At 43.2% G+C, this 24145-nt stretch overlaps 1 pseudogene; it reads left to right on the top strand.

The window, feature by feature from the left end:
* LOC149214086 (uncharacterized) overlaps positions 1–24145 on the top strand; it is a 139081-nt pseudogene that overhangs the window by 112180 nt on the left and 2756 nt on the right.

Consider the following 24145-nt stretch of genomic DNA (forward strand, 5'->3'; position numbering starts at 1 on the left):
AGGATTTTCATTGCATAAAAGAGATAAAAAGTTTGTTTATCATCTTTAGATTTCATTTTAGGAATTACATCTACATCTCGTGGTGAACCCAAAAGGCAAACTTCATAAGAAAGATCAACTTAAAATAAATTCAATGAATCTAACAACGCTTTGGAACTTAATGCACAACATCTAGAGGTCTAGGCTAGAGACGTATTCCGGCGTCGTAAAGCCTGGTAACTATTGTTCTCATTGATGGTTGGGTGATTCTTCCACTTTGAGACAATAAGTTCCAGTACGGACTTGTGCTCCCACGTACCGTCGAGTATATTTTGGGAGACCCCTATAGGCTTAAATCTTTTATCCATAGGAAGCCATGTCTGCCGCCCTATCGATCGCAATGCACTGAACACAGCATTCGGGAAGATTGACTGCTGTACCGTAAAAAGTATTCTGCAGTTTTGCGATTGGTTTGGTACTCCCTCTACCTAGACTTCCAGAGCAGTCCCTTTCATTCCTTTTCAGACTCCTTAACGGAAAAGGTCCATCTGAGCACTTGTCACTTCAGGCTCATTAAAAATCGAAGGCGACTAGAGTCATCTTTTGTTTTTTCTCGACTCTTAAAAACTGAAAAAACAAGTTGTGTCAAAGAGTCTAAAATTTATTTTAAACGGAATATTCATTACCCTTTCCTACGTTGATCTTGGGTTGAAAAAATGGAGTCCACCAACCAAGGAATTCCCCTTGGAGGAAATCCTAGTCCCTTCTCCTCTTAGGGAGATGTTGGTGCACCCCATATGGCCACATTGTCGCTTCCAGGACTAACAATTGGTTTGCCTATATGGCTCTTCTCAACCTCTGTCGTTCAGAACACCACAATTCCTGAACAATCGAGTCAGTAATTAGATGAATCCAGAGTTACCCACCAACCTTCTACTTCCCCTAATTCTTCCTCTCCTCCTTCCTCTTCGCTTGATGGGGCTGGTAAAGCCAAAAGTCAAGTACCCAAGGAGAAGAAGGAAAAGAGGAAGAAAGAGAAGAAGAAGAAGGATCCGAAAGCGAATGGGGGCAAACGAGTGTCGTCTAGCGAAAATCCACACACTGCACCGACCAGGCCTAAATCGCCATGTGTCATTTGCAAAGGAGACCACTATCATAGAGATTGTCCTTGCATCCCTCAGATCTTAAGGGACTGGTCTCCTCGTTTGCACAACCCCGTGTCGTCAACCTTTGATGATCATGTTGAAAACACACTGTCGACTAGTGAAAGTGAAGCCCCTGGACAAAAAGGAAAATATAGATTTCCTTGTAAACTGTGCGAAGGCGATCATGTCGTCCACCATTGTCCCTTCTTAGATGAAGCTAAAAGAGTTTTGGATGATCGTCCGATTTCACCGTTACGACTTCCTCCTGGATATAAAAAACTCTTACCAAGTCCAACACTAGTCGAAAACCCGGCTAACCGGCCTAGATCGTCGGCCGAAGTTTCTATCATCGAAGAAAAACCATCTGAATCAACACCAGACGAAAGTCAAAAGGTCGAGACGGAAATTGACCCGGTCTTTCCTTCAGAGGTTCCATCTTCAGATGATACAGTCACTGAAGAGAACAAGGATGACACCGTCCAAATTCTTTTCGTAAGCACAGACTCCAACGAACATGGGGGCAGTTTACCCGTTCGTTTACCGCAGGAAGGAAGTTCATCAGAGTCGTACCCAGCTGTCTATTCAGTCCCACCTCCAAGCAACCTAGTTGTCTCCCTCGACTGGAATCAACTAGGCAGACCCCATTTACCAGCTAGTATACCATTCCGGATTATTGTTCAAATATATAGAATGGTTATGGCTGGTACCATCATAGATGAAGGGGCTTCTGTGAGTATCCTTTCCTCGACTGCTTGGAAAGCGCTTGGTTCGCCATCGCTTTTGCCTGAGATGAGAAATCTGACGGGCTTTGATAAAGGAACCAGTCGACCGTTAGGGATCCTTCCCAATGTGCCCATAACATTGAGAAGGAAAACCGTTCAAATGAACGTGATGGTAGTTCAAGGACCCCTGGATTACAATCTACTCCTTGGACAAGACTATATTTATTGCATTAGAGCCATCATCTCATCACTCTTTAGAGTGATGTGTTTTCCGCACGAAGGAAGAGTGTTCCAACTCGTAGACAAGCTTTCATTTCCCGGATCACACATAGAAAATAGTCATATACCAACCCTAAATGGTCTTTTCACACAAGAAATGTCTCAATTCCCAGTCCATCCACCCGATGAGCACGAGTAATTCGGGGGACATGACTGAAACCCAGGGGCATGCACCCTGGTCTGCTTTGGCAGGAAAACTTCGGGTATAGGGTAGGTTTCCGCGAGAAAATATGACTAGTCTGTACTCCCGTCCGTGATTGGAAGAGGGAGTTATTCTAGAACAGGATTCTCTTGTCAAAGTTATGTGAGTGGAGGCGTCTGCGCCACTCACCTTTGTCTATTTTGGTAGACATCGCCGAAGAAGTGTTTTGTTTACACCGTGAATAGAACAATCTTTGGGTAACCTGTAAGAGGTAGGCCTCTCTCGCTAAAACAAATGTTTTAATGGAAGAAAGTAGGGGTAACCTTGAAACTCTGTTTTATACCTGGGGGCATGCAAACCTTTTGGAGTGCAAGCGAAGAGCGACTATTTATTTTTTAAATTTGTAGGACCTCTAACCCTTAAACTCGTAGGATTGGTCGTTTCCTAAATTGCATATAGAAAGGATGTGGGGCAAAAATCTAAAATTTGCCGTTTTTATATGAGACATTCTTCTTATATGACTGGATTAATCGAGCAGTTTTAGCACATAGTTCAAGCTCATTAAAAAATAAACATAAGCCATGAGCAAATGTTTCCACCCGCATTTAAGCTCGTTAAAAAATGAACTATTCCCCGGTAAATAACCATTGTGAATGTAGTACTTCAGCCATTAAAGCCTTGGTCGTGTTTGCACCATCACCTCCACTTTTTCATTGGCCGATCATTCACCTCCATTTGATTGTTTACCCATTTTGAGGAACAGCTACGAAGAGTGATTTCACTAGCCATCCTTGTGACACTGCCGTGATTGGAAAATTCCAAACCTTACCTGGAATCAGCTGCTACCCGTTTTATCACTTGTTCCTCAAAAGACGAGTCTCCTTTAAGCTCTTTTCAACTGACTCGTAAAATATGAAAATATTGCCGAGTCCTTGGCCTTTCTAGCTCGTTAAAGGGACAGGAAGTGCTATCCCTCCTCTATATTTTAATCCTTTTGGACCTGAGGGATTATTACACAAAAAGATCGAGTGCTTGTTTTGTTCGGCTTGTTAAAAGTATCGAAAATTCATCCCTTCTGTATTGTTTTATACTTTTTCGGACTTAAGGGATTAGATGACGAAAAAGGAATTTTGGAGTTTCCTTTACATTCCTTTTCAGACTCTCTAAAATTGAAAAGGTCTGAGTTATCTTTGTCGTTAAAAATATTAATAGCGACAAACTTGTCTATAGACGAGAACGAGTTTCACTATCGCTAGGCTCGTTAAAACATAGCGATGGGTTTGCCCGAAGGGAAAATTATAGAACAAGCATATGTTATCCTCCTCAAGCTTGACAAAAATAAAGAGGTACTGGTCAGCAATGACTGGGGAAAAATGGGAAGAAAACTCAAAGAAACTTTGTTGGTAGCAAGTTGCTCTTGAACATGACACTTCCACTCCGTGTCCAAGTCGGGTTGGGTTGTTTCATTCACCGGTCACATCACCATGGTCACGCCATACCATCCACAATTGGGGTTAATGCTACCAATCCATCACATCAGTGTCGTCGATATGTTCAAGAGAGGTCATTCAGTGAATTCACCTGTGTCTCACCCACTACCATACATTATACTCCATTCATTCATGATCGCCACCCTGAACCTTATATCACCAGATCGTTTTCACCTCCATTAAAATCATTTGCTCCATTCTGTGTCATTGATGTGGGATTCATTAAAGCCCTCCTATGACGGATCACTTCTTGTCGACATCAGCTCATTATCCAAGAAGTTGATCTAGGAACACCTCATTTAGTACTTTGAAGCTTGCATGCCTGAATGGCAAGTTTCTCACTTCCGGCGATAGGCTTACATCAATGGCCTTCGACCGAAAGATTTTGCGTGGTGTTCGACGCCAAGTCCTTTATTCACACCACGTAAATTGTACTGCAGTACCTTGAGGGTCATTATCATTATCGGTGATTCCTCTCGTGCTTGTTAACAGTTTACATCATTGACTGGTAATCAAGCGATGTCTTTCCATGTTCGACTTCAGAACATTTCTCACATGGATCGACTTGTACTTCGAGTGAAGATCAGATGAGATTGAAGACCCCGGATCTAGTTTCATCCATTCGGGTTGCGATATATATTCAGGGAAATAAGGACATTAATTGTACATCCTTGCTGCACAGATAATCATCCACTCAAAAGGATGATGGCTCTACCAGAATCATCAGTCTACACTCAGACGATTGTCTGTCCTATGTACATGAAAATGAATTTATAAAACTGAGCATGGGAATGCCCGCCTCAGCTAGATCATGAAAATAGAATGAAGATAATGTATTGTATTGTATCTTATTACAGGTCTCCTCCCAGCATTTGATCCGGATTTAAACAGGAACGCAACACATTACAGAGATAACCATATACACAAATATGCATCGGAAATAATACTTCGTTTCATTAATGGAAAATACTGAAATATGCTTACAAACAGAAATGGAACTGAACTAGCTAGGGCGATGGTAGCTTATCTCTGAGAAGAGATGTGATGGCTACATGCCTCTGAACTGTGTTACAATGAGGCTCGAAGGCCTATTTATTGTTGAGAAACAATGGAAAAGCCCTTAACATTCCAAAACCTAACCCTAGGAGATGAAACGCCAAACTGTGGGCCCCGTTTGGGGGTAAGTTGGTACATCAACTTCCCGGTGTCGTAACTTTGGCATATGATCTCCGTTTGACGCGTACAATAGCTCATTAGAAAGATCTATCCGAGCACTATCATTGTTGGAACGGGCAACACCTATGGACTCGTGTTGCCCCCGGATTCCCCAAAAAACGTCGTTTAGGGCCTGAAAACGGCTTCGGAAGTTTAGGACCCGAAAAACTGCTAAAAATAGTAAATTGTGCTACAATTACGGAAACTGAAAATGCTGAGAAAGACAATGGTGGGGGTCCAGGTGGATTTGGCAGGTGGCCACCAATATCCACCTAGATCATTCCTTCCCCCTTAGGAAGCAATGGTCCCCATTGCGTTGAGCTCCTCCATGAGATGAGGAAACTTCTGTTGAACTTGTTCCCTGGTGAGCCACTTGCCCTGCTGAAGGAGTTGGCCCGCTTTGACAACTCGATACAGTTGGATATTCTGTTGGCGAGTGTTCTTGATCTGTGTGTCCATGATCCGATCAGTTGCATCTTGTTCCATGCAATTTGGATTTAATTCTGTGGGTTTGAGTTGTTCTGCAATGTCGGATGTGTCTAGCAATGGTGGAAAGTATGGCCGAAGGCGGTCCACATTGAATACTGGGTGCAGGCCAAGGAATGGGGGAATGCTGAGCTCAAATGCATTGTCTCCCATAGCCTTAGTAATGGTGTAAGGACCATATCGGAGTGGTCTCAATTTCCGATAGGCTCCAGTAAGGCGTTCCTTTTGCAAATGCAACCAGACTTTGTCGCCCACCTGAAACTTGTGTGGCACCCGATGTTGATCATGTCGCTGCTTGTACTTGGCATTTGATTTCTCAAGAATGTCATGGACCTGCTGGCGAATATGTTGGATGCGCTCAATGAAGCTGGTGGCCTTATCTGTTTCGGACTGGACATGAGCTGAATTCATGTGAGTAGCTGCAAGTGGCATGGCCACATCAATGGGGCATAGTGGCTGGAATCCCAAACCCACCTAAAAAGGGCTATGGCCAGTGGAGCTGTGAAGAGCTCGGTTGTAGCTGTGCTGAACGTAGGGGAGGCTCTCGTCCCATGTGCGTGGATGCTTTGAGTTATACATGCGCAGAATGTGCACAATCATCCTATTGACAACCTCTGTCTGGCCATCAGTTTGAGGATGGAAGGCTGTGGACTTTGTGAGTTTGGTGTCCAGCATTGACCAGAGACTGGACCAAAAGGTGCTGAGAAACCGACTGTCCCGATCTGAGATGATAGACTGTGGGATCCCAAAGTGCACCCACACTCGTTCAAAGAAAGTTTAGCAGTGGCTTCTGCTGTGATATTCTTCTTGCAGGCCATCATAATGGCCATCTTTGAGAACCTGTCGACGACCACAAAAACACAGTCATTTCCATGCTTAGTGGAAGGAAGGCCTGACATGTAATCCATGGAGATGGATTCCCAAGGTCGACTAGGGGTAGGCAACGGGGTATAGAGGCCTTGCTTCTTAATGGTCGGTTTGGCAATGGCACAGGCAGTACATGATCGGATGTACTTCCCAACATCCTGTCGAAGATTCGGCCAATAGAAATAGTTTTGCAGTACTGCCACTGTTTTCTCGACCCCGAAATGCCCAGCAGCCCGACTGTAGTGTGCTTCCCAAATCATCTTGGCACGCTCGCTTGAAGGAACACAAAGGTGACCGAGGTGGCATAATAGGGCATCCTGGAGGTGAAAATCTGCAACCTGCCGACCCTCCAAGAGTGTCTGGTATGTGTGGCCGAATTCTGGGTCGCTTTTGTAGAGAAGTGGCCAATCAGAAGTCTCGTGCCCGCAAGAGTTGAGCACGGTGGTTAGCGCCATGATCGGTGGTCGACTGAGGCAATCTGCAACATTATTGGTGCTGCCCTTTTTATACTTGATATTCAAGTGAAACTGTTGCAGGTATGTAGACCACTTCTGATGGCGATCATTCTGCAATTTCCCTTGGGTCTGTATGAACTGCAGAGGTCGGTGGTCTGTGTGGATGACCGTTTCCTTCCCCAAAATGTAATGCTTCCATTGTCGGCAGGCCTGTACAATGGAATACATCTCTTTATCATAAGTGGGGTACTTCCGGACTGTGTCTGAAAGTGTTTCACTGTGATATGCCACTGGATGTCCATGTTGAGTAAGGACTGCCCCAATAGCATAGTCAGAGGCATCTGTCTCGACCTCAAATGGTTGTTGTAAATCTGGTAACGCGAGCACTGGTGCCGTGCAGAGGCGATCCTTCAACTCCCTGAATGCCTTCTGTTGAGATTCAGACCAAAAGAATTTTGCTTTCGCCCGCCCTTGGTGACTTGACTCAAGGGCCAAGAAATATGAGAAAATCCCAACACAAACCTGCGGTAGAAGTTGGCAAGACCTAGAAAGCTGCGGAGCTCTGTTAGAGTGGTTGGAGAGGGCCAATCCCGAATGACTTGGACCTTGGCTGGATCGACATGCACCCCCTGTTCATCAATGATGTATCCCAGATACTGAACCTCGGTCATGCCAAAAGTGCATTTCTCCAAATTGGCACATAGCTTGTGTTGCCGCAGTGTTTGGAGAACCTGTCGGATGTGGTGGAGGTGCTCTTCCCAACTCTGGCTGAAGATCAGAATGTCATCCAAGTATACTACTACAAAGGAGTTGGTGAATGGCCGCAAGATGTCATCCATTAGCCTCATAAAGGTTGCAGGAGCATTCGTCAATCCGAAAGGCATGACCAACCATTCGAAGAGGCCCTCCTTGGATTTGAAGGCAGTCTTCCACACATCTGAGGGTTCAATTGGTACCTGGTGATATCCTGACTTCAGATCGATCTTGCTGAAATATTTCGCCCCCTTTAGTTGGTCTAGGAGGTCATCAATCCGCGGGATCGGGTACCTATTACGGACAGTGATCTTGTTCAGCGCCCGATAGTCAATACAGAGTCTCCACGTCCCATCCTTCTTCTGTACCAACACTATCGGGCTCCCACAGGGCGAAGAACTCGGACGGATGTGACCTTTCTGCAGGAGCTCCTGAATCTGCCTCTTGATTTCATTGTTCTCCAGAACGGAGCGCCGATAAATTGGTCCATTGGGTAGCGGCGCACCTGGGGTCAGATCGATGGAGTGCTTGACTTGACAGTGCAGAGGAACCCCTGCCGGGGAGGTGAAGATGTCTTCGTACTCCTCCACAATCTTGTCCATCTGTAGCTGCCGTGCAGAGGGACCCCGTTTGGAGGCCGCGGCCACTGTCTTCTTCTTCCCTTGAGGGCGTATCATCAGGAAAACAAATTTCCTGGTTTTGGAAATGATCTTACTGCATTGTTTTGCAGTAATCAAAGAGATGGCGGCAGGTGGTGCTACCTCTGGTATCCTGAACAACTTATTTCCCAATGTAATAATAACAGCACGGGGCCTTGATTCATACACAGCATGTCGCTTCCACAAGTATGGTTGTCCTAGTAATACATCACAAACTTCAAGGGGAGCAATGTCACACAATACCTCATCCGTGAAGGGCTTGATGTTGTATGGAAGGCGACACTGCTGGCTCACGCGAAGATCTCGCCCTTGGTGAAGCCACCCAATGGTGTATGGTTGTGGATGTGCTGTGGTCGGTAAGCCCAACCGCTTCACGACCTCTGCCGAAATGAGGTTCTTTTGACTCCCGCTATCAACAATGAACTGTATCGGGGAGCCCTTTACCCACATCTGGGAGTGGAAGAGACGCTCCTCCTCCTCTGGATCTTCGGGTTCATTTTTCTGGATCTTTGCGGTAGCAACAGTGGCGCTGGGATCCGCATCAATGATCTGCTTCCTTTTTCATACCCCTTATCGGGTTCTGACTCAGAGTCGGAACATGCATCTGATTCTGAAACCTTTAGCTCAGCCACCAGTGACTGCTTGGCCCGACACTCACTTGTGTTGTGAGTGGAGCTCTTATGGAACTCGCACCATTTTCCAGTGTCCTTTCTCGGCTTCGCGGCGTTGCTCTTTGCTTGCAGCTTCGGCTGGTTGTCTTGGGCTGTCCCGCCTTGGCTTTGTCCTTTGTTCTGTGGTTTAGGGGCACCTTTCCCCTGCTTTGGATTCGCAGATCCAAAGTCTCGCTTCTTTTGTTTAAACTTCTGCTCGACCTTGACGGCATACCGGTATGCTGCGCCGAGCGAGGGGATGTTTAGGAACTGTATTTCTTCCTGGATGTACTTGTGCAGGCAGCCACGGTATTTGAGTATCAAATGTTGCTCTGAATCCTTGATACCCAACTTTGTGCGAAGGGTATGGAAAAGATTGGTGAACTCCGGCACGTCTTGGTCCCTTCCCTGCCGCAGCGTGGTCCACTTTATGTATTCATCCTCATAGCTTCCGACAGGGTAGTACTGCTCCTTGATGGCATCCCGGAACGAATCCCAGGTGGGTGCGGCTGAAAATAGTGAGCCAGTACTTTCATCCTTCTGCTCGCAGTAGGTTTCCCACCAGTCCTTGACGTGGGGGGCTGCTTTGAGAAGAGCAAAAACAATCTTTTCCCGACTCGAAAATTCATGAACAGAAAAATAACCCTCTAGCAGATTTAACCATTTATCTACGGCATCGGCGTCTATCTGACCCTCGAATATGGGGATTTCAAAATTAACTTGTACCTTAAAGGGTGTGGCGTTTCCAGAGGAGCTGCTGGAAGCCGATGCGCCGCTTCTGGGTAGCTGCTGAAGGATCTGCGCAAAGCTGTCCATCATCGCGTTCCGTTGTCGCTCGAGCGCTTCTTCGAGCAAGATTTTGAAGGGATCTCCTGCCACCTCGTCTTTCTTCTCGTCTGCCATGGGAGGCCGTCGGGATTTGCGAGGCTAGTCTTGCAAAGGTTCAACCAGTTCAAGCCCTAACTCCTTATATCCCGACCTTGTTGGGGACATGCAAAGAAAAACAGAGAAAAAGCATACCGCTCTGATACCACTGATCCGGATTTAAACAGGAACGCAACACATTACAGAGATAACCATATACACAAATATGCAGCGGAAATAATACTTCGTTTCATTAATGGAAAATACTGAAATATGCTTACAAACAGAAATGGAACTGAACTAGCTAGGGCGATGGTAGCTTATCTCTGAGAAGAGATGTGATGGCTACATGCCTCTGAACTGTGTTACAATGAGGCTCGAAGGCCTATTTATTGTTGAGAAACAATGGAAAAACCCTTAACATTCCAAAACCTAACCCTAGGAGATGAAACGCCAAACTGTGGGCCCCGTTTGGGGGTAAGTTGGTACATCAACTTCCCGGGGTCGTAACTTTGGCATATGATCTTCGTTTGACGCGTACAATAGCTCATTAGAAAGATATATCCGAGCACTATCATTTTTGGAACGGGCAACACCCATGGACTCGTGTTGCCCCCGGATTCCCCAAAAAACGTCGTTTAGGGCCTCAAAACGGCTCCAGAAGTTCAGGACCCAAAAAACTGCTAAAAATAGTAAATTGTGCTACAATTAAGGAAACTGAAAATGCTGAGAAAGACAATGGTGGGGGTCCAGGTGGATTTGGCAGGTGGCCACCAATATCCACCTGGATCAGCATTGAAAGAACTTTGGATCCTCATAATAAAGCATTTCACCCGACACCAAAAGGTTGACGGCCTCATACTTTAGGGGGCAACTGTTATAGACATTTTTGGGCCCTACAACCCCAAGCATGAAATGTCCATAAACCAAGGGCTCCTAAGTCCCTAAAAGTGTTGTTATAACCCCTAAAGGAACAAGGTCAACAGATTACAACTTCTCCCAGAAGTTCTCCACCAAAAACTACTCAAAATTGGTCAAATCAGGATCATTGCAGCTACTCCACTGGCTAAGTGCGTTGCATTGCACCTAAATACACTATGAGGGTGCGTTGCATTTCAAAACTCCCTTCTGTGGGGTGCGATGGGCGAGAAATGACAAATGGCAATGTCATTCAGCGAGGTGGAGAGGCAATGGAAGCTTCTAGAATCTTCTCCTGTGACACTAGCCTCACTGAATTCGACCAAGGATGGGTAAGAGGCCTTCAGTCTCCAAATGGAAGCAAGAACTATCAGAGAGGAGACACTAATCAAATCACAAGCTGACTCATCCCCCTTACAGATATCGATATATGGATCCCTCATCCCAGAGATCCAAAGGCTGGAATTTTGCATATTGTAAGGAATTGTTGTTGGTTTTTTGAGACAAACATCAGATTGTTGGGTGATCTATGCTTTGTTTGAGGTGAAGAGGGACTTCTTTGCTGGGAGGTTGATGCTGGGTCGGAACCACTGGTTGTAAATCCTCCTGGATATTTTCTTGTTTATCAATAAAAGCTATTTGAGTTTTCCTCCATGCTTTTGTATCATTGATGCTTGTTACATTTGTATGGTCAATTTACACCTGATCCTAGATTTTTTATGATTATAGATCCGTGTCTTTGTATAGTGCTATGCTTCTGTGATCTTACAGGTACTTTGTGAAGCTGGGCGTGCAAGGGAGAAGGTAACTGAGGACTATCAAAGAAGAGAGGAATCGACTTGAAGGATTAGCGCAAGACAGAGGTTGGTCTTTCTATTCTTCTCTATCTATAATTCATAAAGGAAAAACAAAAGTAGCTTTTCTCTGTTTGTTTCTAAGGCAGCTGTCACACCTTAGTGGGATAGAGCAGTTCTATATAGACACTTTTCCCTGTAACAATGCCAAAAAAATAATAATAATCACTTTTTTTTTCAAAAAATAATGATTAACTTAAAAATTAATGCGAAAAACAAATATTACAAACATTGAACGCATAACAACCCCCTCCCGGCCTACCCGCCACCCCTCCCTCACACAGCGCCCGCACCCCCACCCCTCGCCCAAGCCGCCCCCTCCCCCAACAATAGTTGGATATCCAATCAATTGTGCTTTTATATTTGGTGGGAATATTAACATTTTAGATGTTTCATTTGTTTAATGGAAGGAACAAATCAATGCAGCATTTTTTATTTAATTTTTCATCTCTATTTTGTGGGGACTCTCTCCTCCTCTACTCTAACTTCAATTTTGCTTATTTTTTAATATGGTAGCAATAGAAGGCTTATGAAAAATCTATGGGAAAAGCAGATATTTGGAGCATGTTATGAATGTTAAGATGTGTTCAAGTGTGAGAAGTGTATCTCACGTATATGGCAATAGTATGTCCTAGATAGTAATGAGAAAGTTGAAGCATATAACTTTTACTTACAATCGGGAGAATAAAGATGTTTATGTGAATTTATAATTCTTATTCATTATTTATGTTGGAAAATAATATAAATTAACTATTATAATTATTAGCTAAAAATGTTTATTTGAATTTGTAATTTATATTAGCTATTTATATTGGAAAAGAGTGCAATATTTAATTTTTTGGAAAAAATTATGTATTGGAAATAAAAATGCATTGAAATACTAATATTTCTTTGTCATTAATTTTATCACAACCCCTTAATAGAGAGATGAATTCTTTACAATAGCTAACCTGTTTCGACATTTTTCAAATTTAGTCTTTCCTATAGGCTTGGTAAATATGTATGTCACATTATAACTTGTAGTACAATATATCAAGTCAATTTATTTTCTTTTTATTTTTTATTTGATAGGATTCAACATATTTTTTGCTACCATAATAAAGTAGTGGGTTTTTTAATTTGATTAGGCTTTAGTTATCACATTTGGTACTTATTGTATTTTTTTCTTTTCTCCCAAGTCTTCCAAAAATACACTTTATCGAAATTGTCTCATAGATGGCACTACATAATGATTCTTAAGAGACTTCTTAATGCTCCAAAGCACAATATTCTTAAGATACATCTTAATGCTTAAACACACAATTCTAGATCCTATATTGAATGCATATTAAGGTTTGGATATTTTATGATCTATATCTTTGTACAATCAAGATCTAAATAAGCTATCAACTCAACATTCAATTCCTTAGTAAATATATATGCCATGTTATCATTGTACCGCAGCGGTGTATTGAAGTAGATCAACATAGGGGTTTGGAAAAGATAACCAAGGGTTTAATAACCAAATTGTTTTCTTCAAATTTTTCAGGATTTACTTCGAGGAATATTACCAGTGTTATTTTTTGCAAGAAGGAGGCCAAAAAAATGAGTGTGAATTTTGAGTTTATTAGTGCATGTTATTGGAGTCATAATTTCATATGTTAGTAGCTAAATCAATTTTCTTGACAAATTCTTAGAATCGGCTAGCCACCACGGGCGGGCCGCCGGGGTGGCACGAGGTGGGCAGCGGCATTTATCACCTTTGACTTGTTTTTTGGTCGTTGCATCCTTCGGCACAAAATGGATAAAACAAACCACAATGGCCCTGCATGAAACTCCAAACTCATTCGGGCACGAAATGGTCCAAGAATTAGATTAGATTTCGAATAGGTATATGTATTAACTATGCAAGTTGTCTCAACATTAAATTTCGGTACTGTTTCACCGAACTCTTTGCACAACTAGCTGTGAGGATACCTTCAAATTCAGTCAAAATTAGTGCATTGGACATAGGACAATAGAAAAAACATAACGCGGTCAGGTAAATTGCAAGAGCCGCAACAAGTCATGGGATTTGCGTTCAAGTAATTTGCAATCTTTCTTGCGCTCCTTTGTTTTGCAGCGGGCACGCTTGTTTTGAATCGAAACATAAACCTGCAACGTGTATTCCTCTCGTACCACGCCAAATCTCAACATTATTTGAAGACAGGACAGCGGAGGTCGCGCCTTGGACTTTGGAGCAGGCGGACTTCATAGCCTAAAACCTCACCCAAAACCCCAAAAACCTAATGTATATCTTAAAAATCCAACAATTTTTTTTGTACAACATTAAATGGAAAAAAAAAAGTTATATACAAGCAAACTAATGCTCCCAAGTGACATAATAAAAATGAAACTCTTTACTAGTAAAAGCTTGTTATTGTTTTATAAAATATTGTAATTATGATAACCACCTGCAATCATACTTTTGACTATGTTCATTAATGGATCTGAATAGCCATTTATCATGGTAGACAATATAACATTCAAGGAAAGTCATTCATAAGGAACGAAGTCCGCTATGTCTATTGGTAGACTGTACTGTTTATAAACCATTCATATAAAAAATGACATATCAATTATTGTCATGAATTTATGGTGAATTCTTTCCCAACTACTATCGTAATCATGATCCTAGATTCTGCCATGAAGGGCAAAGCATCGAGTTATGGAAAGAAGCGGGGTGCTCTAAAACGTTTCGGGGAAAGAAATACGAAGGGACATCGGCCAAAGGGGATACCAAGGGGTAACTGAATCATATTATATGTATATATAAACCGATAAAAACAAAGCTGCGAGGACGTACATTTAATCGCCGTGGCCATGGCCGACTCACTGATTCCTGGTATTATTGATGACGTTGTGAGAGATAAAATAATTCCGCTCTTGCCATGGCACACCAGACCGCTTCTCAGGGTCTTGAACGGAGCTTGGAGGGAATCGTTAGACGCAATTGGAGTACCATTAAACCCAAACGGAAGACGCATCGCTGAGGCAACCCGTTCGAGGCAGCCGCTCAAATGCCGTCTTGCAATAGCATACATTTAATCACCAAGTCATCGAAATACCATTAAAATTATTCTGGCTGATTCTAAGAATCAGCTAGCCACGAGTGGGTGGGCCGGGGCTGCCCACCCCGCGCCACCTTGGCGGCCTGCTCGCCCGCCCGCCCAGGGTGGCTGGCTGGCTGATTCTTAGAATCAGCCAGCAAAATTTTAATGGTATTTTAATTAATCACCAAGTCATCGAAATACCATTAAAATTTCGCTGGCTGATTCTGAGAATCGGCCAGCCACCCTGGCAAGCGGGCTAGCCGCCAGGATCGGGTGGGGCACCCCACTCCAGTGGCCTGCCCGCCCACCCACCCAGGTCATAATTTTAATGGTATTTCAATTAATCACCAAGTCATTGAAATACCATTAAAATTTTGCTAGCCGATTTTGAGAATCGGCCATCCACCCCAGGCGGGCTGCCAGGGTGGCTGGCCGATTCTCAGAATCGGTCAGCAGAATTTTAATGGTATTTCGATGACTTGGTGATTAATTGCTTGCATCAAGAAGAATTTAATTCATGTGTAGGGGGAGGCTGAGAATAGGGTTTCAGGAATGATCATAGGCTCACCAAATTTGAATAACAGACAATACCAATGCAGCTTAAATCCATAGTTCCAGCGCTAGAAGCCTGGCAAATTCCATCGACCCATTTGTGATAATTACAGTGTAAGCATAGTAGTCCGAGGTATCTGTATGGAAGGAAGGGTTCACTAGGCGAGGGAGTTGATAGAAGATGCGTATGCCAGAGGTTGTTTGCCAAATGTCATCTTTTACAACAAACTCATTGATGGATATTGCAGGAAGAGTGAGGTTCAACAGTCATTTCGGCGTTTTGGTGAGATGATAAAGATGGGGGTGTTGCCAATGGAAACAACCTATGGAACCCTTATCAATGGACTCTGCAAACTAGGTAATATGGACGAGACAGGTAAGATTGTGACTGAAATGGTAAAAGGGGGTTTGAGGCCTAATCAGTTTATTTACAATACTATTATTGATGGGTGCTGTAAGCAAGGTAACATGTCTGAGGCTATAAAGTTGTTTGATTCAATGGTAGAAAAAGGCTGCGCACCTGATGTTGTAACATATAATTCTCTCATTAATGGGCTCTGCAAGGGAGGGGAGATGGAGAAGTCGCTGAAACTCATAGATGAGATGTTGGGAAGAGGACTGGCACCCAATAAATTAACGTACACCTCTCTCATCCAAGGGCATTGCAAACAAGGCAACATGCCAGAAGCAACTAATCTCCTGATTCAGATGTTGGAAAAGGGTCACGAGCCTGATGTGGTCACTTAGAGTGTTCTTATGCATGGACTCTGCTTAGCTGGCAAGGTTACCGAGGGTCTCTTGGTACGTGATAAAATGGTGGAGAAGGGCTTGGAACCAGATATTCAAGTTTACAATCTACTTATTAGTGGACTCTGCAAGGAAGGAATGCTGTCAGATGCAAAGAAAGTTATGATTGAAATGCTTGAGAAAGGCTTCATTCTAGATAACTTTACTTATGTTACGTTGATAGATGGGTATTGCAGAGAAGGTGATGTGGGTGAAGCTATAAAGGTCTTCAATTTTATGCTTGAAAAGGGTATTGAACCTGGAACCATTGGTTATAATGCAGTAATAAAAGGGTATATCAAGATGGGCATCATGGAAGATGCTTGTTCATTTGTTGAACAAATGGTTAAGAAGCAGCTCATTCCTGATATAGTCACCTTCACCACTCTTATAGATGGATACTTCAAGGCAAACAACACATCTGAGGCTACTGTTGTAGGGAAAAGTATCCGACTCGGATGACCCTATCCCACTCTAAGGGTGACAGTTCCTTAGCAACAACTCTAAAACAAACTACTAAGGGTTTACTTCTTTATGAAAGCAAAAGAGAATGGAGAAATCACTAACCGTTGCCTTGCGCTTAATGTCGAATCCAAACTCTTCTCTTTGGCCGCTTGCTCCTAGCTCTTTGTTCTTCTGCTCGCCCAGCTACAATGAGATCCTGCACAATAACAAAGAAGGAAACTACAAGAGGCATGCAATCATAACTAGTTCATGGATTAGTGTAAACCAAACATGCAATCATCACAATATATAATTGAAACAAGAGCACATAGAAGAACCTCAATAGCTTTTATTAATGAAGAAATAAAGGTTCTGAGAGTATTACAACCATTGCAGGCTCCAACCCAGCAACACCTCCCAGCAGAAAGAATTGCTCTTCTTCACCTCTCTCAAACAATCACCCAATAACTCAATAATGAAACCAACAACATATCATTACTTTGCACAAAATTCCAGCCTCCTGAGCTCATAGGAGAGAGCTCAATATATAGATGAATTGAGAAAGGATGAGTCAGCTTGCAACTGATGTGTAGCTGCCTTGTGTCCTCTCTCTCTTCAGTTAATCTTTAGTTGATCTTCAGTTCTTGAGTCCACTTGGTGAACCTTGCTTCCACTTGGAGAAACAAAGCCTCTGACTCATCACAAGGCGAAATACCTGATCCAAGTGTCATTTTTGGAAGATTCCAAAGCAATGACTCACTGTGCCACATGTCCAAACTCGCTCAACGTAGGTGGGCTTTGTTTTACCTGCTTTGCAACGCAGGTACACCATGGAGCAGTTGTGTTTCAGCGCAGAAGCCTAGTGGAGCACCTGCTTTGATTTCAGGATTGCTTGTTTTTGAGTGTTTTCAGGTGGAGAACTGATCTGAGAGCTGTTGGTTTGCTGACCTTGTTCCTCTAGGGGTAGGAACATCATGTTTAGGGAACTTTGGATCCCTTGGATTATTGACAATTCATGCTTGTTGCTGTAAGGCACAAAATTGTCTATAACAGATGCCCCCTAAAGTATGAGGTCGTTTATCGGGTGAAATGCTTTATTGAGAGGATCCGAAGTTCATTCAATCTGCTGAGAAGTGTCCTGTAATAAGATACAATACAATACATTATTTTTCATACATTTTTCATGATCTAGCTGAGGCGGGCATTCCCATGCTCAGCTTTATAAATACATTTTGGTACATAGAACAGACGATCGTCTGATTGTAGACTGATAATTCTCTGCCGAATTTATCATCCTTTGAAAAGGATGATCATCTGCTATAATGATGTACATATCAAATGTCTTTATGTCCTGAATATATATCGCAGCCCGGATGGATGAAACTAGATCCGGGGTCTTCAATCTCTTCCGATCTTTACTCGATGTACAAGTCGATCCATGTGAGAATTTCTTGAAGTCGAACATGGAAAGACATCGCTTGATTACCGGTCAATGATGTAAACCGTTAACAAGCGCGAGAGGAATCACCGATAAGGATGATGACCCTCAAGGTACGACAGTACAATCTACATGGTGGGAATAAAGGACTTGGCGTCGACCACCATGCAAAATCTTCTGGTCGAAGGTCATTGATGTATACCTGTCGCCGGAAGTGAGAAACTTGCCATTGAGGCATGCAAGCTTCAAAGTACTGAGGGGGGTGTTCCTAGATCAACTCCTTGGATAATGAGCTGATGTCGACAAGGAGCGATCCGTCAAAGGAGGGCCTTAATGAATCCCACATCAGTGACACGGAACGGAGCTAGCGATTATGATGAGGTGAAAACAAACTGTGATGTATGATTCAGGGTGGCGGTCATGAAGTGGATGAAGGATAATGTATGGTAGTGGGTGGAACATGGTTGACTCTTTACAGAACCACATCTCTTGAACATATAACGACACTGATGTGATGGATTGGTAGCATTACCCCAATTGTGGATGGTGTGGCGAGGACCATGGTTATGCGACCGGTGAATGAAACAACCCAACCTGATGCAGTACGGAGGACAAAGTGTCATGTTCAAGAGCGACTTGCTACCATTAATGCTGTGAGGTTCTCCCAATTTTTCCCCAGTCATTGCTGACCAGTACCTCTTTATTTTTGTCAAGCTTGAGGAGGATAACATATGCTTGTTCTATAACCTGCCCTTCGGGCAAGCCCATCGCTATGTTTTAACGAGCCTAGTGATAGGGAAACTCGTTCTCGTCTAAAGACAAGTTTGTCGCTATTTAATCATTTTAACGAGTCTAACGACAAAGAAAACTCGGTTCTTTTCATTTTTAGAGAGTCTGAAAAGGTACAAAAAGTTAACTCCAAAATTCCTTTTTCGTCTTCTAATCCCTTAAGTCCGAAAAAGTATAAAACAATACAGAAGGGATGAATTTTCGATTGCTTTAACGAGCCGAACAAAACAAGCGCTCGATCTTTTTGTGCAATAATCCCTCAGGTCCAAAAAGATTAAAATCTAGAGGAGGGATAGCTTTCCGGTCGCTTTAACGAGCTGGAAGGCCAAAACTCGGCAAACTTTTCATATTTTACGAGTCAGTGAAAAGAGCTCAAAGAAGACTCGTCTTTTGAGGAACAAGTGATGAACAGGGATAGCAGCAGATTCCAGGTACAGGTTGGAATTCTCCAATCACGGCAGTGTCACAAGGATGGCTAAGTGAAATCACTCTTCGCAGCTGTTCCTCAAAATGGGTAAACAAACATATGGAGGCGAACGATTGGCCAAATGAACGGATGGAGGTGATGGCATATAAACACGACCAAGGGCTTTTAATATGGCTTTCAAAGGTTACATTTCTCGAGGTTGTTTACCGGTTCATTTTTTCTAGATGAGCTTGAACTGCTAGGGAAAGATTGCTCACAATTTATGTTTGTTTTTTAACGAGCATGAACTCTACACAAAAACTGCTCGATTCTTGCGTTTATTTTTTAACGAGCATGAACATTGCTAAAACTGCTCGATGATATGCTTGCATGCCCCCAGCATAATAACGCAAATCGAGGTGCATGCCCCCCAAGCTTCATTGCATTCAACTTTGTTGGTTGGAATGAAGGTTTACCATTGAGATCTGGAAAGGGGATCGTTTCATTTTTTAATGAGGTTGACATAGTGAAAGAACTATCCTCATTGCCCACTGTATTTACAGTACTCGATAGAAAATCGAAAACTGAAGGATGATAAAGGTTATTTTGAGTATCTTCCCCACAACCCGGGAGAAGGGAACGATGGTGGGAATCATTCCATGGTGCCCCGTCAATTACCATTGATTGGACTATTCCTTTGTCGGTTCCATGCACTCGCGACCAAGGACTTAAAGGGGTGCCATATTCTCTAGACCTATCTACCCAAACGCTTGATGAGCGTTGATTTGGGGTTGCCCCCCAGGCCAAGAAAATTGATTGCTACAATATTTCCATTGGGCTTGGGGACAAAACCTTTGCATGATCCATGTTGATATCGTTTTCTGACATCTTTTGTGCGGAAGATATCATATTGCAGGTTTCTACTGTCGCCACTTCTCCCACAATGAACGTTGGCGGAAGGGTGAAAGTTCCCATTAATGTAGGATCTTTAAGTAGGCCTACTACGATATTTTGAAACGAATGGTCGCTTCCATGGATCAGAGGAACGCTTCCTGTAACTTGTGAACCATTAGGGAGGAAATTTTGTTGGTCAATGATCGTAATCCCTCCTTGAAAGGGGAATGCGATTTTCCTAAAATAGGTCGACACAACAGCTTCCATGGCATAAATCCATGGTCTTCCCAGTAGGATGTTATAGTCAAGATTGCCATCGATGACTTCAACATCTATTTCTACTGTTTTTCCCCCTAGTTCAACTTTCAAGTTACTAAGGATACCGTAAGGGGTATATGTCCTTCCGTCGAATGCTTTTAATGTCGTCGATGATCGCGACAAGGTTGGAGATCCTAAAGTTTTCCAACAACTCATCGACATAATACATGTCGATGCCCCCTCATCAATAATTGTTCGATGAACAGTTTTGTTGAGGGCTTTCACTTGGACGAGGAAAGCTAGTTGAGCTGGTAACTGAGGATCATATCCTTTGTGATCAAAGGATACAAGATTGGAATCTTTAGGATCCACCCCACCAATTGCTGATAACAATGCCTGCCTTTGGGATGGGCAATTTTGTAGTACTTCAAGAGTCGACATAGCAGACGACGATTGCACCAAATCTTCCACTATATTATAATGTTGTGCCGCTCTGGCACGAGGATTAAATGTCGACTTGTGTACTACTCCCTTTGGCGGTTTTATTGTTAATTCATGTGTGATGGGGGGTACAACTTCTGCTGAAGTTGTTGTCGAACTGCTAGGTTGATCTTTACCTTTATCGTTCGACACCTGTGGATTCCCGTAATCTTTGTTCCTTGTCGAAATCAAAGCATCATTCTGTTGCTTCGATATCGATAACATAAGCACTTGTGACGGTGAAGCATTTCCACTACCAACCAAATTTTTTCCTCGATCGGGAAACGGATCAGTTAACACAGCTGGAGTTTGCGAACTCTTTAAGAATCTTTTTAGATCAGCTTTGTATGGACATTCTCTCGTCCAGTGATCCTCATCACATATCTGACACCCATAAGGTGGTTTCCTATCTCGAGGAGGGCTTGAAGAATTTTTCTTAGGAGATGACTCACCTTGTTTATTCTTCTTCCCTTTGTTTTGATTCTTCTTGCTTCCTGGTTGATTGGTTTCTTTGCCCTTATCTGTCGATATGGCATTTACTTCCGAAGCAAGAACTTCTTCATGCGCATTTTGATTTGAATCCTTACGGGCCTTCTTTTGTTGGGTCTTTTTCGGATTCGTGTTTGCCGTGCCAATCACGCCATCACCGGCATGAGAGTCACTATTTGATTTAGGAGGAGGAGGGATTGAAAACTCTGGTCTAGGGGCGTCTGGTATTTTGTCATAGAGCGTGCCGGACTGAGTATATACTAAATCCAAGTATTGTGCACGAGCGATAACTTGCTCTTCTGTTACGACTCCTCCCTTTGCTACATCTTCCGTTATGGCCGGAAGTAACGACTTTATAAACCACTCAGCTAAAAGCTGATCAGGAACGTATGTTTTAACCATTCTTCGTCGACGTCGTCACTCATGTATATGATCTGATATATGAGTTGCAGTTGTCTGTTTGAAGTTAGTCAATATCTCTGTTCCTGTTTCATACCTTATTGGTAATTGAAAGTAGGTCAAGAATGTCGTGGCAAGGGAGCCAAAATTATCGAACGAAGCTCTAGGAAATTCTATATACCATTTTGCCGCTGGACCTGTCAATGTCCTCTGAAAGAGGCGAAGCCTTATCGAATCGTCATTTAAAGTGTTCGACGAACACCATAGATGAAATGTCATCACATGATTCGACGGGTCTTCACCTGGATTTCCATTGAATTTAGGAATGTCGGATGGAAGTTTGTGCGGAATCACTGGCCACCAAGGGGCGTAAGCAATTGGATCGTTTGTTAACCGATGTAAATCAGGCAACTCTAAAGTCGCCACGAATGGTAACTGCTGGTTCAAGTTAGGTGAAGCGTAACCAGGATACGATGGAATCGCCTGAACAGTCGGTCTTTGCATACCAAAATAATGGAGTTGATGTTGGTATGATGAATACGGTTGATGGACTTGACCACTATAAAGTGGTTGATTTTGACCATTTTGAATATATGGTTGTCCAGTATTTGCAAATATTTGCTGTTCAGAACCTTGGTACACTTGTTGGAATTGCGGCTGTTGGTATTGCATTATCCACGGTTGCGACACCATGGGTTGTTGCGCTACACTAACCATTGGACCAAGATGTGGGGTAGTTGTACCCAACTGTACTTGTGTTGTCCCACCAGTAGGCGATTGTGGTTGGGTCGCAGGGTCAAGGGGCTGTTGCACGAGAACCTGAGCAATCTGAGGTTGACACACAACAGGCATTGTTTGAACTTGCGACACGGTCACAATAGCCGGTGTAGTTGGGATGTTTGTCACAGGTACACACTGTTGCATAGAATATACAACTCTCGGTGGCTGGGATAGCATAGGTACCCAACTACTCGTTGTGATTCCGCCATAACTTGAATAAGGTTGAGAGCTCCCGTATGGGTACTGCCCCCCATACGGTAGCAACCCAGAACTCAAGGCAACTGCCTGTCCTGGAGGACTGGATGGTCTAATTAGATTCCCAAAAGGGTCAATTTGATGAGCCTCACCATGAGAGTTACCAGACATTACTCCGGAACAAACAGGAACAGACCATACTGTCGAGATAGTCTCTTGGTGGACTCCTTATAGCGACTGAGAGCTAGTTGGGACAGATGGTATGCCGGCGAACATTGTTGGATTTGTAGCAGGTAATTCTGCCGTCGCCGTGTCATTCGACACAGACCTAGATGTCGATGGTTGTTCAATCATTTTTAGTCTATCCAATTGATCACCTAGTGATTCTACAGGAACTTCCACTGGTGATGGACAAACTTTTGTTGTAGCAGGAAATAGAGCAACCCCTACTCCGAATTGAATTGGAGTGGATACTTGCGGTTCTTCTATAATTTCCTCTATCGCAATCAGACCAGGTGGAAGAGGAAGACCGTCAGGTCCGTAAAAGATTTCCGGTGCCGAAGAAGGTGTTGTATCGACCACGACAGATGTTTGAGGAACAAAACTCTCTGGACCGGTTACAGATGGAACTGGTTCAGTCATACAAGTATTTGCCCCCAGACTAGGATCAGTATTACTGTCCTTCTGTGGCGATTGAACTTCTTCTATAGAGGCAGGGTTTCCGGAAATGTTTGGAGTGACCAGAATCTCAGATGTTGTTGGAATGCTTGTTCTAACTTTTAAAGGAGATTTTGAACTGGTTCGACGAGCTCGCTTTGTCCGGATTGTTTTCGATTCCAGAGACAAAGACGGTTGACTCGCAAGCCTCCGAGAACGACGGATATTCAATTGACTTTCTTCCACGATTGCGGATTACTCGATCAACTAAAATATAAAGGGGAAAATTTGTGTTTCCGATTTGAATGAATTTTATTAGACGCTTTTAAACATAACTTTGCTTTTTCATGTTTTAAGAGTCGAGAAAAAACTAAAGATGACTCTAGTCTCCTTCGATGTATTAACAAGCCCGAAGTGACAAATGCTTGGTTGGACCTTTTCAGTTATAGAGTTTGAAAAGGGCCAAAAGAAACTGCTCTGGAGATCTAGGCAGAGGGTGTGCCAAACCTTTCGCGAAACCACAGAATATGTTTTACGGTACAGGTGGTCGATCTTCGTGAACGCTGTGTTCACTGCATCGCAATCAGTAGGGCGGCCGACACGGCTTCCTATGGATAAAGGATAATTTCCTATAGGGGTCTCCCAATATATACTCGACGGTACGTGGGAGCACAAGTCCGTATTAGTGCCACCGACTCTCAGGAGGAATCACCCACCTTTGTAGAGATCGACAGTCACTATGTTTAATGACGCCGGAACACGTCTCTACCTAGACCTCTAGATGTTTGCGTTATGTTTCAAATGCGTTGTTAGGTTCATTCAGTATATTTTAAGTTGATCTTTTTAAAGTTTTCCTTTCAAGGTTCACCACGAGATGTATATGACAAATTCCTAAATGCAGCCTAAGATGAGAAGCAAGCTTTTTCAAATCTTTTTGACTGATGAAAATCTTAACTACTGAGGGAGAAGAAAGGCAAATTCTTTTCACACAGCTCATACAGCACAAACTAATGCATTTTCTCCTAAATC

Source organism: Pinus tabuliformis, chromosome 1_1 (assembly GCF_031772625.1).
Source record: "Pinus tabuliformis cultivar Carrire ecotype Pingquan chromosome 1_1, CPIR1, whole genome shotgun sequence".
Classification (NCBI taxonomy): Eukaryota; Viridiplantae; Streptophyta; class Pinopsida; order Pinales; family Pinaceae; genus Pinus; species Pinus tabuliformis.